Source organism: Lissotriton helveticus, chromosome 6 (assembly GCF_964261635.1).
Source record: "Lissotriton helveticus chromosome 6, aLisHel1.1, whole genome shotgun sequence".
Classification (NCBI taxonomy): Eukaryota; Metazoa; Chordata; class Amphibia; order Caudata; family Salamandridae; genus Lissotriton; species Lissotriton helveticus.
In genome coordinates this window covers 1,874,399,792-1,874,414,785 of record NC_136067.1, presented here as the reverse complement: position 1 = coordinate 1,874,414,785, position 14,994 = coordinate 1,874,399,792, and the positions used below count along the sequence as shown (strand labels likewise).

The window sequence follows — 14,994 nt, the reverse complement described above, 5'->3', positions numbered from 1 at the left end:
TTCAAATGTCCTGTACCCCACAGCTCGCCCCATATAATGCTGATGCTTGGGTCTTGTATTTGTAAATCTCCAGCGCTGGTTTAGATTGCTTTAGTCATGGATATGTGGTATCTGTTAGAGATAGCCCTTGAGCTATGTGCAAGAACGATTTTTCTTTTTTTTTTTTTGAAAACCTTTATTGATATCAAAAGAAGACAAATCGAGGCCCACAACCAAGCCGGCCGGCCGCAGTGTACAAAACAGTCAGGAGTCATCAGGCAAATAGTACATAATCAATCAATACAAAGCAGAGGCCGTACAATCGCAATAGGGGAAAAGAAATACAGAAACTAAAGGGCTAAAACACAGGAGTAAAGAAGGCTTAATTTTACAATAAGGGGAGAGGACATATGACAGGCACACCTGCAATACGGAGGCATCCGATATCCCGTAATCAACCTGAACATTAAGAAGGGGGCGTGGGGCAAAATATCAGGGGGACAACACAATGCAATCAAGAAATCAGGATATGTGCGATACAGTCAACCCCTGAGCGTTATCCTCGTAACACGCCCGCCACCCGGGACACTACCAAGCCAGAACAGTGGGATCGGAAGACAATGCATGAAAACCCGCCCATCACAGTACCCTCTGGGACGCAGGAAGGAAAAAAGGGAAGGGGGACTAAGTAGGGGGGGGAAGAGGAAGGGAAAGGAAAATGGAGGGAAGAAAAACCAAACAATAAAAAAGGAAATAGGGAAATATGAAAAAAGAAAGGTAAAAGACACGCCGACACGGCACCCCGTGGTGAGAGGACAGGAGACAAAAGGATTAGCGGCCCAAGTGGGGCATGGCAATCGGATGAAAAGACAGTCAAAATGTAGCAGGAGGAGTAACGACGCCATACCCCCACCCGAAACACACCATAGGAGGTCGGGACAGACGCGGCCTCACGAAAAAGATATACAAAAGGGCCATAGAACCAGAAGACAAACAAAAAATAGGACCCAACCCACCCGTCCCACCCTGCACCCCTGTAGAAGGCTACGGCCTACCCTTCAAACAGCGTGCCTGTCGCCCTAAACCAGAACCCGAAATATAGCAAGAAGAAAGAGTGAAAAACGAGACAAAAAGACCACAAAAGCGGAGAAAGAAAACAGGAGGGAGGAGCAGAAGAACTATAATACAAACGATAGGCCACAGCCCTCCGCCCAACCCGACAAGTACAATCAAAAAAACAGACCAGGATGACACCCCATCACGCGCCACAAAATATTAGGAGAAGGGGACCTCCCATCCCTCTACGATCAGAGACAATTGTGCAACGAAATCGCATACCGGGAATCAAGCAGAAGTCGTACATTTCACCCCCAACCCTTCCGAGCGACAAACCCCACCCACCACATGGCAATGTACAACCACATACTAAATACGAAAGCAGCATAAAATCGAGTGGAATGGAGACTAGCATAGCTACGTGGGGAGTAGATAGATCGACAAGTGAGCAATAGTTCAAACTGAAAGTTTCGATGCATCAACAATCGAAGCACGAGCCATGAGAAACAGGAGTTCAGTTGCGCCACTGGAGCGGGCGAGGTGGTCCCAATGTTAAACACAGGCAAAGTCATCGAAGCAGGCACAGGAGGAAGTCCACCCATAATTCCAGGCAACAATGTCGAACAGGGTCGCAATACAGCATCCGAGTCCCCGGGGTCCGAACCTTGAAAAGCAGGGCGCCCCAAAGTCACCAGCACATTACACAATCTTCGATCAGCGGTGGAGACACTCAGGTCAATCGAGGGGGGTGAGGCAATGGAGGCATCGAAACAAGAGGGCGACAAGAAGAAACGGCCGCCCAAAATGGCGGCGGACCGTGGCGGACCCACCGAGACGCCCAGGGCCAGGGAAGCGTGCAGGGATCTGAGGGCTTCCAGGATATCTCTGACTGTCGGCTCACGCCCACCAGATCCGATCCCCACACAATCAGGCAACTCGGGCCCGCCGCCACAAGGTGACTCTCGATCCAGAGGGCCGGCCGCCATTTCGTGAATCAGCCCAATCGCCGCCCACGAGGACCCCCGGAAATAACAGTTCTCAAATGTAGGACTTTACAAGCGCCGGGGGTCCCAGCAAGGGCGGCCTCGATGCCAAAAGGATGTCCACCCAAAACGGGTCTCCGCCCGCACCAGCACCGGTGCCCCAAACAAGCGGAGTCCGGGCCTCGAGGACCAGGGCCGCCGGACAAAGCAGCGGCGGGGGGAGACCCCCTCTCAGAATCAGGTCCCGGGGCTTCTCACCCACGTCGGCCACGCGACCAGCAGGGCAGGTCCGGGTCAGGATCGCCGGGATCTTCGCACATCGGCTCCCGACACTGGTTCTCGCTCTCGGCCGGGGCCGAGAGCCGTCGGATCCCACCGGCCAGGTCCCGGTCCAAGTCTCGCAGAGGCCCCGATCTCTCGGAGGCCGGAACTCCGGAGCCACTGCACGTCAAGACCCCGGGGTCAGATGGTAAGTACAAACAAGCCGTAATGTTTCCAATTCCCCAAAAGTGTGCCGTCCCGGGACAGGATAAAAGACAGGATAGGCAGTCAGGATGGAGGGCTGCGGGAGCCGAGCTAAAAGGCGACCATCACGGCCGCGAGCTAGGCTCCTCCCTGCAAGAACGATTTTTGATCAGTTTATTTGATGATTCCATGATAGTCTGGAGTCTAATGTTACTCCCAAATAACTAAAGTTTGGTACATGTTCCAATATTTGTTTACCTTTCTGATACTATATGTGTTAAATTCATCAAGAAGATGTTGTAGACCCCTTGACATCTGTGAGACCAGAATGGTGTCATCCCCGAAATGTAAAATGGGGACTGGGGTCAATTAAAAGATGCTGTTTAAAATGAACAAAACAACTGATATTCACCAGTTATAGCTGTCTTACGTAACTATAACTGGTGCCCTAGGGTAATTATAACTCACCCCCACTAAGTGGCGGCTGGTGACATTTGAAAGTGTTGGAGTGTAAAAGTCCAGGATGAGTGCCCGGTGGTGAGCGAGCACGCCAGACCACCATAATGGTGGATCAAAGTGTCCCCCCCCCCGAAAACATTTTGAAAATAGAGAAGGTAAGTAGTACCTTTTCAAGCATAGTTGAGAAAGCCATACTGTTAATAAATCAATTGTGAAAGCTAGTTAGGACATCAATAAAGTGATTTCATATGATAATGATGGTGGTAGCTGCTTATTCAGCATAACCACAGAGGGAACCCACTGTCCAAAGAACTCACCCTTTCCCACTATTTTGTCCATCCGATCAGGCTGTGCCACCCGCCCGGGGAAATGTATGACAGACTATATGCCCATCCAGTCATTGGCCTCTCTGTTGAGTGCTCATATATATATGCAGATTGCTTATCAGCTTGGAACTGCAGCAATGTGTTTGGTGAATTGTGATGACAACCAGCAGGGTAGTATTGGACCAATACTGGTCTGCCGGTCATCATCACAATTCATTAAACACACGGTCATGTGGGCACTCGGGCAATGGGCGAGTATCTGAGTTGCAGGCAGCTGTGGGACACTTTTTAGTCCAGCGTGGTGTTAGCCGATTTGACCTTAGGCTGTGTCTGTGCTGTTCAGATGGTACCAACAGCCCAGAGAGGGGGCCTGAGCAGCTTTTCTAGAGGCAGAAGGGCCTCTGGTAATATCTCCCTTTTACCAACTGGGCGGTGGTGCTATGTTTCTCCCTGGGATGGCCCATTAGCCCGGGCCTACGTTTTATCCCAATCCAACCGTGCTCTGACCGGTTTTAGAAAAGTGTGTGTGGTGGCATTGGGAACGCTGTGGTGCTTATGGGACGGTGGGTCACCTTCATATAAGATTTCTGCGTGACTCAATTCTAGCACCTTGAAACCAGTGGAGCGCTTTGAAAATCATGCTTTAACTGATAGTGTCCTCAGCCTGGTTTAATCACCCCTTCAGCAAATCATAGGGGCCTACGTTATTCTCTAAACACCAAGTGGAGAAAGCGCCTTTTAGTTACACCTTAGATCTGGACCTGCATGCATGCGCGGCTGCTTCAACACACATCATTGCGGAGCAGCAACCCTTCAGGACAGCTTCTGAACAATGTGCCAACAGACTAGTGCCAATGTGATTTAATGCGCCTGCCCGAGGCCACCCGGTGGCCATCAGGAGGGCGGGCCCTTAGTCGCGGAGGGCCGCCCCGCCCCTAGACAGGGTCAGACACCCCCCCTCCGGGCAGAGTCGCCTGGTGGAGGGGGCGGCCCAGTGACGCACGTCCGGGGGGCGGCAGGCAGGAAGAAGGTATATCTTCCCCTCAGGCCACTGCGGTGGTCTCTTTGCCGCCCCGGACGTTGCGTGGACGTGGACACTCTTTCGGACATTCGTTTGCCGGTGAGTGTCTCTCGGTTTGCCTTCGGGCATTACCCCCCCCTCTTCGCCTACTCCCTCCCTGCGGAGGTTCCGAGTGCTGGCCAGGCGGCCCGCTTAGCGTCGGGCCGCCGGGGAGGTGGGGGTTTTATTGGCGGGTTCGTGGCCTGGTACAGTGGTACTTGGCCGACTCGCTCCGCATCCCTGTGTTGGGGGTCTTTGGGCGGCAACCCAGTTTCGTCCTTTCTCTCCGGCTGGGGCCTCTTATTTCCGGTCAGGGTCCGGGCCTCGGTCGGGTCCGTGAGGCGCCGGCCCGCCTGGCTACCTATTCTGAGTGGAGTCGCGTTGTGAGGGCCGCGCCTTGTGCGGGTAAGTTTTGGATCCCCCGCTTCTGGCGCACACGAGGCGGTGAGTGGTGGCGCGGGGACTTGGGCGGAGGCCGCGTGGTCAAGCGCCGGGCCCCATGGTCTTGGCGGGTACGGCAGACCCCCTCCCCCACCGGCTCCCCGCCTCCGAGTCCCGATGCGGTCCCCCTCCCTGCTTTGGCGCGCGATTGCATTGGGAGAGTTGTAATCTCCTTGTTTCTACGTGGTAACGCAATTCTGCCTGTGGTATCGGCGGTTGCACTTTGCCACGATAATATTTTCAGGTAAAATGCGCGATTCCAGCTGAGAGTGTTTGAATCTGTTGTACGCACTACATCCTCTTGTTGCGGGGGAGGCACATTTCTGGCATTATAATGTATTATATTGCATCTGATTTAATGAGGCACAGTCTCTATCCCCATCTCTCTCTCTGGCTGCCTCTCTTGCCCTCTGGTGTGTGTTTTTTTTCTCTCTCTCTCTCTCTCTCTCTCTCTCTCTCTCTCTCTCTCTCTCTCTCTCTCGTCTCTCCCCCCCCCCCATCTTTCTCTCTCTCTTCCTCTCAGACTTGAGACCTTTCTCTGATGCCCTGTAAACTGTCTCCACGTTCCCCTTCCTCTCAGTCATTCCCTCTCCTCACTCTGCTGCCTCTCCCACACACAAACATACAAACGTGCTCTCTTACTTTCCCTTCCTTTTTACGCAGCCAGTCCCCACTTTTCCCATTCACGGCCTCTTTCAGGGAGGCCCCTCACTTCCTGCCCTCTGCTGTAGGCCTCTCTGTGTACAAATTCCCGTTCCTGGGTTGCAGCAGCGGGTGCAGGCACGGTTATCCAAGCACACGTCTTGTACACCACTGAACCCTAGTCCCGCTGCGGTTTGAGATGGGCCTGCCTTCCCTGATGGTGTTCAGATCCCATAGGCCCTGGGTGCACATAGGACCCACATACCGTGTACATGCATTGCCCAGTTACAGGTCACAGTTCAGCTGGCTCCCGGGTGACCAACTGTCATGGGTGCAAATTCAGGACGGTAAGTGTAAAAATTCAGGACAGAGGGTCAAAATTCAGGACAAAAATTCAGGACCGAAGGTCAAAATTCAGGACAAAAATTCAGAACACAAGGTAAGTTTTACAGACACATCAGAGGAAGTTGTGCAATAGTATAAAAGTATGTAAATGGACAACCAATTAAGTATAAGTCAAAATAAGTTTTATATTAGGTTGAGACTATTGGGCACTTCACGGTTTTTCTGTATGCGTGCAGTTTGAGGCAACTGAGTGGGTCTTTTTGTGGTATTTCATCTGATAATAATCTATTTATATGGTTACTGCACTGGGTTGTCCAGTCTGATATTTTGTTTACAACTCATGGTCCTGAGAAGGCATGTTTGGTGAGAGAAGTGGTCAGGAAGATCTGCTCATATAGACTTTGTTACTAGTATCTCATATCTGAGTGACATTGTGAGTTGTAAAGCGGCATGCATAGGTGAACTAAAGTGAGAATTGCTGTGATGAACCCACTATAGGGAATGCATTATGGGTGTTTCAGCAAGTGAAACTTAAAATATGGAATCTGACTTTGCTTATGGGGGCTTCGCAGAGAGTTGCACAAGCTGATGGAAGTCACAAAGGTGCTTTTCCCTGCAGCTTTCTTAGAGAATGCACTGTCAATACACTTTTACAGAGTTTATTTTTGACGCCTTGCCTATTGCTACAAGCACAATATACATCTCAAGCACAGTTCATGGCACTATGAGACTCTCCCTAAGATCTTACACCTAAAGAAAAACATGCAAACATTTACAATTACTAGTGTAACATTCAAGTAGCAGTTGGGTGTCACTCAAATTATCATCTATTAATTCTTTTATCCATCATTCAGTCTTTCACCATTCATTCTGTCCTTCCATCTGTGTGCCCATCCATATCCAAAACTTTTAAACCATTTGCACACCTATCCATCATCTATCCTTCCATCCATCATTTCACTCATCCATCCACCCTTTCACCCAATCCATCCCTTCACTAATCCATCCACTCCTCCACCCATCCATCCATTCACTCATCCATCCAACCATTTACCCTTACATCCAAGCCATCCTTTCACTCATCCACCCACTCTTCCACCCATCCATCCACTCATCCACCCAAACATTTATCCTTTCACCTATCCAGCCATTCTTTCACTTACTCATCCATGCACCAGTCACTCATCCGTCCACCCATTCATCCATTCACTTATCCATCCATCCATTCTTCCAGCACCCCACCCTCCCTTTCACTTATATATGCATTTTTTCACTCATCCATCTTCACATTCTTCTTTTCACTCATCCATGCACCCATTTGCCCCTCCATTCTGTCAATCATTCATCCATGCTATCATTCATCCATCCATCCTCCCTTTTTCTCTCCAATCCTCTTTCAATTAGCCACCCATCCTTCACCCATCCACCCACCCATCCAGTTGCACACAGAAGAGGCCCATCTAGAACGTCACCCACGCTGTAGATCCTAAAGCAAGGAGTGGGGTGGGGGAGAGTTCACTATGCCCCTGCACATAGGCAATCTGAAAACTTGATAGTGATGAGTCATGCATGATGCACAGTGCCAGGACACGAGGTGACTGTGACATGGTATTGTTTTCAGGGTTTTAAGTGGGATGAATAATATAGGGGTCTCTACAAGGGGCATGTCTGATGTAATTAAGTGTGTGATTTAAAACACCCCATATATATGCTGAGCATAATGTGCCGCCCGACTGGTATTTTGTTGTTTCTATCATTGCAACCAGTAACATTAGACCCACACAGAGCCAGGACTATTGGCTTTGTCAATGGATGTTAGTTGCATAAAATACATTTTAAAAAACGCAACTATGTCTTCGTTTTATATAATAATAAAAATGATTCCGCTTTCATTCGGCAAGAAACGTAGAGTCAACCGAGACTCCTTGGAAGAGGCCAGGGTACTAGAACCCGAAATCTAGAGGCAGAACGAATAGAGTTTCAATTGAAATCCGGAAGAAATAGCAGGCTGGGAGAGTGGAGCCTGACAACCCTGAAATCGAGGATTGGATTAGGGCTGCAGAGAGCAGACACGCAGCAGCCCATGCACGTCCTCCTCTGACAACCCACTATGAGGATGCCCCTGGTTCACACCCTGATGCTAGCCGCGAGCCGGGCAGGGGGCGGCCTGAAGCAGATCAACCATTTCTCTAAGTTTTCTCCCTCCCCGCTCTCCATGAAGCAATCCCTGGACTTCTTATATAGCAATGCCTGTAAAAAAACCTCCTTGCCCTTCCTGTGGCAGGAGATGCCAGTGCGCCTCGCCAACATCATGAAAGAGATTAACTTGCTACCAGATCGACTGCTGGGATCCCCTTCCACTCAGCTGGTGCAGAGTTGGTGTGTTCAGAGTTTGTTGAACATCCGGGAGTTTCTTCACAAGAGTCCAGAGGACCAGAGCACCCTTGAACAGTTCAAAAACGGCCTCATCACCATCGGGAACCGGCACAATGATGTGGTCCCAACTATGGCCCAGGGGGTCATTGAGTACAAGGAAACCTTCGGCATCGACCCAGTGACAAATCAGAATGTGCAATACTTTATGGACCACTGTTAGCTGAGCTGCATCTCTATCCGCATGCTGATCAACCAGCATACTTTCATTTTTGATGCAACGACAAACCCTGCATATTCTAAACACATTGGAAGCATCGATCCGAATTGTGATGTGACTGATGTAGTGAGAGAGGCCTATGAAATGGCGAAGATGCTGTGTAATAAATACTGTATGGCTTCGCCTAATCTGGAAATCCAGGCAGTCAATGCTAATGATCCAAGAAGACACCCCATTCACATGGTATATGCCCCATCTCATCTTTATCACATGCTCTTTGAGCTCTTCAAGAATGCCATGCGAGCGACATTGGAACACCACAGCTCCAGACCCTCACTTCCCCCCATGAAGGTGATGGCGGCTCTGAGATGAGCGACAGAGGAGGTGGTGTCCCACTACGCAAGATTCAAAGGCTCTTCATCTATATGTCTTCTACTGCACCCATGCCACAGCTAGGTGCAGATGGAACACCTCTGGCTGGTTTTGGATAGGGTCTTCCTATTTCTAGACTCTATGCCGAGTACATCCAGGGTGACCTGCAGCTTTGCTCCATGGAGGGATTTGGAATTGATGCAGTCATTTATCTTAAGGCACTGTCCACGGACTCAGTGGAATGATTTCCTGTCTACAACAGATCTGCTTGGAAGCACTACCAGTCAACTCAAGAAACAGATGACTGGTGCATCCCCAGCACGGAACCTAAAAGTCTCTCCACATATCAGCTCAGCCAGCTGGCAGCATTTTTCACACAGGCCTGCCACTATGTAAAGGACTAGCTTCTACACCCTCAAAAGACTAAGCCATGAACTAATCCCACATCTGCTGCAATATAGAGGGTGATATATGCAAGTGGCATGGGGAACCTGACAGCGTGAGGTTTTGTGCAGTGTTTCTCTGTTTTTTGTGTCCAAATCCTTCACTGTGGGACCAGTGTGTCCAATTATCGCACATCACGAGTGCTGTGGCACTTTAAAGAACATGCATCAAACCTTCATTTTAACAATTTCCAGCACTTTGAACACGCCAAGTATTTTGACCTACCTTTTGCAGCTGTTACCACTAAACTGAAAAGAAAACTGATGGAAAAATATCTTTTACTTGAGGCAGCGGTGGTGACGGTATATGCCAGGCTATTGCACGCACAGGTGCCTCCTTCTTCTCCCACATCCTCTGCACGACTTCACTCTCTCCTACGCACTTCTCCCAAAGCTTCTACTCTCTATAAACATCTTCATGCTCATGATTCTATTAGGGCCAAGTTTAAGGTTGATGAGCAGTGGGAGCATGACCTCGACACTATTTGGTCCATATCCATGTGGGACAAGATATGGATTAAGATTCGTAAATCGTCCAGAGCGGCATCCCTAACTCAATCTCTATTTTTTATTTATAATAGGCTGCTCCATACGCCCGCTACCCTTAAAAAGAGGTTTTCCACCACCCCAGATGTATGCTGGTCTTGTTCCTTCTCGCAAGCTACCCTGCTCCACATGCTGTTTCTTTGCAAACCGGTACATGATTTTTGGATACAAGTTTGGGCACAAATTAATGTAATTTTCAAGACCCGCATCCCCTTCTCTCGTACTCACATCTTTTTGGGTAGTCTCTCGCCTTGTTGAGGAAATGCTGACCTTGATGTTCGTATTGTTGACCTACTGTTAGCTGTTGCATTTCAACAGATCACTGTTAATTGGAATTATTCATCTAACATCTCCTTCAAGGCCTGGTGGTATAACGTATGTCACAACCATAGGTTGGATACTGCTTTTGTTTTCCCTATTCACATGGCTGTGAGACGTGAAGAATTATGGCTCCCTATCACACTATACCTAGATACATGTGCTCTCCGTTCATTCCGCCCACAGCCCTCTCAACAAGAAGTCCCTAAACCACCCTGAATACCCTTTGCATTTCCTTTCTTTTTTCTTTTTTTATCAACTCCGTTTATCCGAACGCTCCCATTTTATTGTTTACATAACTTTTGTATTGTTATTGTTACATTTACTGCCCATGTTTTGCTCATGTTATTGACTTTACTGTAATATTTTTTCTGATTGTTTTCTTGTTTCATTTTCCCTTCTTTTAATTGCCCTTTGATTTTTCATGTATTGTTATTTGATACCTTGCATTTTGACTAATAAATTCTCTTTTGAACTTAAAAAAAGAGAAGAAATGAAGAAAAAAAAAGAAAAGTGATGGAAAGCCCTTAAAGGGACATTTGAGAATGTGACGTTTTGAGACTGGAGAGAAATCGAGAGAAGTGGGATTTCATCTCTCCAGACAAAGATAATCCGATTTTAGTTTTGCTGTAAAATAAATCTTTCTTCATTTCTGCCCTAAAATGATGAGACTATGTAAGAACTTTAACCTCTTCTTTTTAACTTTATACGTTTGTTTTGTACATTTTAACCACAACAGAATGCCCTGCCCTAGACGGAGGCCACAGCATGCTGGAAGAGCCTAAACTGGCCCATTGTCATTCTGTATGTGGCAATCAGCCACAGACAGAATTACAATGGGCGGGGTGGGGCTGCACTTGTGCTTCTAAGATAAGAACGAGGCACCCCAGCAGGGAGCAGAGGCCTCTCGCGGGGGAACAGCTCTGTTCCCCTGCAAGTCCCAAAATTAAGGACAAAAGGCGTCCGTTAAAAGGACGTGAGGTCCAAATTACGGACCGTCCGTGAAATTTACGGACGGTTGGTCACCCTACCCGCCGGGCCGCCTGGCTCACACGTTTATTCGAACTCCAAGCCCCCATTGCATTTATTCATGTTGAAGCTTTTCACACTCACACCTCTTCTACACCATTGCACGGTGTTCTTGTACCCCAGCAGCTATTTTCATATTCTAATAATCTAGCTTTTTTGACCACCACGAAGAGGGGAGCACACAGGTAGAAGAAACGAAAAAATAACATACTGTCTTCGTGGATTCCCCTTTCCAAGTACCCACATGACAACGACACGAAACAAAAGTGACTTACTGTACTACCCCTGGGGCTCCGAAGAAAAACTTTGTGCCCCTACACATGTTTTTTTTCCCTACAAATTAGGCACCGAATTTATTTGAAATGACTTGCAGAATGTCAACATTATTTCACAACCTGACATCCTGAGAGATTGTGCATGTTCCCAGAAGAGTATTAAGGGGATCCTGCCTCACCCCAAAAGAAATTTACAGTAATTGCACAAAGAACTGGTGGTTCATTTAGAAGAAAAGTCAGAAAGCCCTGCAAAACAACAGGAAATCAAATCAGCATTAATTGACCTGCATGGTTCGGTGTAGAATCAAGATAAGGGCGAGGTGTGGAGGCGACGTGCTGAACCCGACACGGTTGAGCAAACAACGTAAGGTGAGCTGAGCCGGGTTCAAGGCTGACTCGGCGCAAACATCAGATCCCAAATGAATGTTTCATGTGTTAGGTGAGAAACAGCATGCCCCACTGCACGCGCCGCCTGGCACCGGGGATCCAGTTCAGGCAGCTTTTAATTACAGAATGGAAAATGTAAACAGAAAGCCTGAGGGAAACACGGTTCAGCTGGAGGAGAGAACGCGCGGCCTGGATCTGAAACAGCCTGCACGGTTGTAGAAGAAGCAAATAGTACTTCGAAAGAGCTCGAGTTATTCATTAAAAGACGAAGAATTAAATGATCATTATTTTTGGTTCTATTGTTTTTATTATTGGTTGACATTGGCAAAGAACAACTTTGACCCAGAGCTCCGTTGTGAAGCCGTGTTGGAGTCTGAACCATACACCCACGCCTTTCTGACTAATAGGTGTGAAGCTCTGTAGTATGACGTACAGTGCACCATGCCCTTCATCAGAGGTACATTTGTAGATGTTAGCTATAGACACCCTTTGCACTTTCTTTCCTCAGAGCATCGCCCACAGTAAAGAGGGAACGTTTTGCAAGGGATGTATGACGTTACAACGCATGCATTAACAACGCATGCCATTACAACGCAACTTTTACCCCGCAGATGCCATTACAACGCATTCCTTTACAACGCATGGCATTACAACGTAGGTTCTTTTACAACGCATGCCATTACAACGTAAGTATAGGTAAATATTTAATTTTTTAAATATTAATTTAATTTTAATTAAATTACAAAAATTAATCAATAAATAATTCTAAATAAAACATTTTTTAAATATATTTTTTAATTAATAATTTTAACTCCTTGAGTGTATAATAGTAGGGTAAGTGCTGGATAGTGTAGGGGTAAAAATTACTATTCTAACTCCAGGGGGGTTTAATAGTAGGGTAAGTGTTGGATAGTGTAGGGTTAAAAATTACTATTCTAACTCCGGGGGGGGGAGGATGTAATAGTAGGGTAAGTGTTGGATAGTGTAGGGGTAAAAATTACTATTCTAACTCCGGGAGGGTGAAATAGTAGGGTAAGTGTTGGATAGTGTAGGGGTAAAAATTACTATTCCCACTCCGGGGGGGGGTTTAATAGTAGGGTAAGTGCTGGATAGTGTAGGGGTAAAAATTACTATTCTAACTCCAGGGGGGTGTAATAGTAGGGTAAGTCTTGGATAGTGTAGGGGTAAACATTACTATTCTAACTCAAGGGGGGTGTAATAGTAGGGTAAGTGTTGGATAGTGTAGGGGTAAAAAATACTATTCTAACTCCGGGGAGGGGTGTAATAGTAGGGTAAGTGTTGGGGTAAAAATTACTATTCTAACTCCAGGGGGGTGTAATAGTAGGGTAAGTGTTGGATAGTGTAGGGGTAAAAATTACTATTCTAACTCCAGGGGGGTGTAATAGTAGGGTAAGTGTTGGATAGTGTAGGGGTAAAAATTACTATTCTAAAATAAATATAATAAAAAAATAAAAAATGAATTACAAAAATTAATGTATAAATTATAATTAATAAAAAAATATTAAAATTATTTATAAATGTTATAATTATTTAAAATAAATTAAATACTTACCTTACCTATACTTATGTTGTAATGGCATGCATTGTAAAAGCACCTACGTTGTAAAGGAATGCTTTGTAATGGCACCTGCGGGGTAAAAGTTGCGTTGTAATGGTACTTCCTCGAAAAAGTTGCGTTGTAAAGGTCGTTCCCCTTTTGCAAGATGTAGAGACCTTTTTGCAGGGCTCGAGTCGGGGTACCACGCAGGTGGACGGCATCTCCTCACTTATTTTACCGGGAGCTCGATAACTGGAGCAAATGGAGCCACACATTCACTCTTTGGCCTCTGTGGGGCGAGATCGGAGCCCATTCAGAACGCTGCTCACGCGCTGGCTTCTCTGATGCAATCGCATCTAAGGGGTGAGCGAGGGGAGGCAATGAGTCTGATGGTGCAAGCCACCTTTCGTGAGATCACTTCCTGTCGTGACATCAGCGTCCCCCCACTTCTTTTTTTAGGACTTGTGCCCTGCCCTTTTTTAAGGCTACCATTTTGATTAGGGCAACCCCTTCCCATCACGGAAAGTGGCGGGGGGGGGGGTTCAACTGGGCCAAGCCACCCTTTGGACTATCCTGCATCGGGAGTAGGTTAGCAGCTCAAACTCCGTCTTGCTCTTTGGAGATGTGGATTCTCAAGCATTTTAAGCTGCTTGGTGACAAGCCAGTCACCTCCACCGTATTTTGCGTCGGGAAGGTGCTGGGTTTGATCCAACTGAATTTGAGGCCAGAGAATGTGTAAATTTAATTTAAGATATGTTCTGCACTTGGTCCAGAGTGCTGGTGGTGACTTAGGCAGAGGTGGAGTTGATGTGGAGGGATACTTTGTTCTGAAGGTATGGGGTCCATTTAAAGCCAATTACCTCCTTGCTCTCTCTCCTTATCAATGCGCGTTCAGTAGCCAGTGCAAATAGAACAGGTGAGAGGTCATTCCTGACAAGTGCCTTGCCCAATTGGGATGTACCAGTGACATTTACATTAGCCTTGGGGCTGCTATACTAGAGACGGCTATAGGAGATGAACAGAGGGTCAAAGTTCGTTCCTTCAAAGAGGAGCTTGTATTCTCAGTCTATACTATTGAATGCTTTATCGAGGTCAATCGGAAGTATAGATAGCAGGTCTTTCATATAGTGGGAGGACGCTGGTGCATTGTACAAGTATGGCACTCTGTGGTGTGTGGATCTCTGGGGCATTAATCCGCTCTGGTTGATGTGGACAAGGCTTTGTATAACTGTGTTTAGGTGATAAGTCTGGGTTTTAGCAAGGCACTTGGCGTTTGCATTAACCTCATCCATGCTCATGACGAGCCCAGCTCGTCATGAGTCACAGTAGAGCTGTGCTCATGACGAGCTGGGCTCATTATAACTGCCGCGGTCCCCGTCTGTGCAGGCGAATTAATCAGTGGGGGGAGTTGTGACATGCCCAGCTCATCATGAGCACAGCTCCACTGTGACTCATGATGACCTGGGCTGTCATGAGCACCGCAGCGCCGTGTTCGCCCCCGCACCGTGGGGGAATTACCCCCGCAGCGAAGGGGTTCATTATTGAAATGGGGCTGTTTGGGTCAGAGGTGTTAGCCTGCTTTCTTGGTTTCAGGATCACCCTTCACAGATATCAAGGGGCAGATTCCCTTTTCATGAGAAGAGTTTGGAGAGTCAAGCAGGAGTCGGGCCAGAGATCCTTGTTATATCCCAGTTCTGTACTTCCTCGTGCCCCCGTG

General features: G+C 47.5%; 1 pseudogene; it reads left to right on the top strand.

The window, feature by feature from the left end:
- The first annotated feature begins 7,866 nt into the window (after nucleotides 1–7,866).
- On the top strand, nucleotides 7,867–9,125 carry LOC144762919 (pyruvate dehydrogenase (acetyl-transferring) kinase isozyme 2, mitochondrial pseudogene; annotated as a pseudogene).
- The last annotated feature ends 5,869 nt before the right edge of the window (nucleotides 9,126–14,994 follow it).